At 37.5% G+C, this 3,319-nt stretch overlaps 1 long non-coding RNA gene across 1 annotated transcript; it reads right to left on the bottom strand.

Annotated features, from left to right (window-relative positions):
• Window positions 1-427: 427 nt before the first annotated feature.
• LOC145116098 (uncharacterized) lies at window positions 428-1,722 on the bottom strand. Its single transcript, XR_013711869.1, has 2 exons — window positions 1,557-1,722; window positions 428-736 (listed from the first exon to the last, which is right to left on the bottom strand). It is a non-coding gene; the product is annotated as an uncharacterized LOC145116098 (long non-coding RNA).
• Window positions 1,723-3,319: the final 1,597 nt, after the last annotated feature.

Here is a 3,319-nt window from a genome sequence, read left to right as displayed (position 1 = left end):
CCAGCTGGCTCAACATCAAATGAAGGTAGCCGAAGAGATTTTTGAGAATGCAGCTAAAGAATACACTGCAATGGTTGCAGAGATTATCCAAAAGGAGATGTGGTTCAGTGCCATGGGGGGGGGGGGGGGGTCAAATGTGCTTCATTGAAAAAGACTGAGGGGTTGTTTGGTAGGATCTGAATTTATAAGATCTGAATTTTTAAAAGGTCTGAATTTCTAAGAGGGTCTGGATTTTTAAGATCTGAATTTTACCATGCTGTTTGGTTGGAAGCTCTGAATTTTTGTGCTGAATGATAAAAATGACCATTTTACCCTTCTGTATCATTTCTTTAAATTACAACATCATATTCTTGAAAAAAAATTACATCAAAGTAAGATGCTAGAAATGAACATCATGCATGTGATTTTTTTTCATCAAAGTACAATGTAAACTAAACAACCAAATATTTCATTATAGTTATCAGCCAATAATTTGGTCAACATCACACCCCATACAAGGTTTACATGAAATAATGCATATGATCTTTTTGGTTCTTGAACATGTGAATGAAAAAATGTTGTTAATCTACAGAAACACACAGAGGACATCTTCACCATTAACATGCAACAACCCATCACCCTCTTCATTACACGCTACCATCATACACCATCACCGGGCACCCACCTGTCATCGACCTTTATCATCATCATCGCAGCCTTCACGACACCATCAACTTCTATTCACCAATCCTAGTCACTGAACAATAGATTTCAACAAAAATTTAGCACATAACAGCAAGATTAGCAATAGATTTCAGCAAATGAATAAAATCAGCAACTTGTATTTAGTAACTACAAACACATTTTAAATAAAATAGAACAAATCAGCAAAGTTCAACAACAAATTTTAGATATACATATAAAATTTCAGCTATACAAAATCTGAAGAAATAGCATTTATATTCAGCATTTGCATAAAACTATACTCCACATCTGATTTCAGAAAAAAAGAAGAAAAATAAATTTTTCTATGAAATCACTGAATTCAGGGAAACATAAACTCACAAAAAACATCAGCACTTGTAGAAAATTTGTAGAAAATGATAGTACTTGCAAAAATCATCAACATAAGATCAAGAACATCCGATTTCAATATCAGATTTCAGCATAACATCAAGACCATTTGATTTCAACGACCATTTCAACATAACAACAAATTAACATAATTTCAGCTGTGAGTTTCAAGCACATCAGAACAAACTACATACAATTTCAACATAAAAAGACTCGATTTTCAGAAGAACAAACCACATCAGAAAAAAAAAGACAAAAACAACCCTAATATCTAGAACTCGATTTTAAGAGGAAGAAGAAAAAAATAGCATCTGATACTCAAAATCGAGCATAACATCAAAAACTGATTTCGATTGAACAAATCAGAAACTGATGGCATAACATCAACACCTGATTTCAATTTTTGATTTTCGAGTTTCGGGGGGAAAGAATGAAGAAACAGAAGAAGAGAAACGAGCACATTCCAATTTTGATTTTCGATTTTCAGAAGAAGAGAAACGAACCTTCTTTAGGGCATAATCCGAAAAAACAAGTTGGAGGCGGAGCGGGTGCGGCGGCGTCGGCGTTGCAGGGGTGCAGCGGCGTCGACGTTGGGGTGGGCGGCGTCGTTTCAGGCGGTGTCATCGGAGAATTGGTGGTGAAGGGAAGCAGACGCACACAGAAGAGAAGAGTAGGCGTGTTTGATCGTGGTTTAGGGCAAAATAGGAAACGCGTCTTTTTTTTGAAAAAATTCAGACTTTGGGGGTGTTTTGATAAATATTTTTTAGCTTATTAGTTTATTGCTTATTTACTCATTGCGCGCGCGGGAATAAACACTTTTTTTAAATGTGTTTGGATTAGCTTATTGCGGTGGGAATAAGCAATAAGCAATAAGCATCTTAAGTGTTTGGCAAACAAAACAACTTATATGAGTAAAATGACCAATAAGCAATAAGCAATAAACAATAAACATTTCCCCCCCCCCCCCTTGCTTATTTAGCTTATTCCTACCGCAATAAGCTGATTTTTAAAGACTCATATCCAAACACTTAAATTTGCTTATTGCGGTGAGATTAAGCAATAAGCAACCTATTTTTTCCCTATCCAAACACCCTCTTTGTTTAGTATCTGAAAAATTAAGAGGCATTTATAATTTTAAGAGGTAAAAAATAAGATGCAACCAAACGATCTGAATCTGAATTTTTAAGACATTGCCTCTTAATTTTGCAATTAAGAGGCAAACAAACAGGGCCTGAGTCAATGCTAGCCTCAAACCAAGGGGGAGATTGAAAGGTCTTATTTTTGTGGTTTGGGCTAGGCAATCATATGTATAGGTCTTAATGGGTTTATGGTCATGTTTTGTTGATGTTTGTCATGTTTACGGTCAGAGTTGTGTGTACGGCCGTACATGGGTTTATGGCTGTAAACCCGTGTACGGCCAACTAACCCCTATTTATAGGGCTTGTCATTGTCTGTCAGGAGTTGACGTATGTGTGTGTAATCAAGGTGTACCAGACGGTTTACGACCCTGCTATAAAATCGTGTGCATTGCTTGAGTTAATTCTTCTTCTACTTCATTCTCATTGTGTTTGATTGCTATTTGTTTGATCACTGGTTTGGATCCTCATATCTAAGGGACTTACACAATCCAAAGTCGACGCGTGCCTCTCCCCCTCTCCCTCGCTGCTGACGCGTGTCTCGGCCTCACATGCGAGCCGCATGTCCCTCTTCTCTCTTCGGTCCAAGGCCTTCGCACACTATATAAGGGGAGGTGCGAACCCTCCTGGTTTTGGTTGGTATTTTTCATACTTTTACACCCTAAACTTTATTTTAAGCCACTTTTAACCCCCGAAGCCCCGGGAACCTACCTAACACCTAAAAAACGTCCCAAATTGTCCGAAGACCCCGAGAAATTTATATTTTCGGTTTGAAGCTCAACCCTCGCATGGCCTGGTTTTCAATAAAGCTCCCGGTTTTTCAATAAAGCTCCCGATTTTCATCGAAGAAAGTTAATTATAGAAACGAAGTGCTGCCTAAATTACTATTTTAACCTCCGGTTATTTCACGGTGAGTTCAAATTATAGGAACAATTGTATGTTATGTGTTATATGTGCAATATGCTTTCCGTGTTATTATGATAATGAGCTATACCTTTGACCACGAAGTGAATGACTAAGCATCACTTGGGTATTGGTATGTATCCTTTGACCATGAAGTGAATGAGTAAGCATCACTTTGGCATTGACAGAATGCTAGATAGGGCTGAAAGCCTGTAAATTTTAGCAAA

Source organism: Lactuca virosa, chromosome 5, assembly GCF_052849685.1.
Source record: "Lactuca virosa cultivar CGN04683 chromosome 5, Lactuca_virosa_CGN04683_v6, whole genome shotgun sequence".
Lineage (NCBI taxonomy): Eukaryota > Viridiplantae > Streptophyta > Magnoliopsida > Asterales > Asteraceae > Lactuca > Lactuca virosa.
This window is presented reverse-complemented; position numbering and strand designations above follow the sequence as displayed.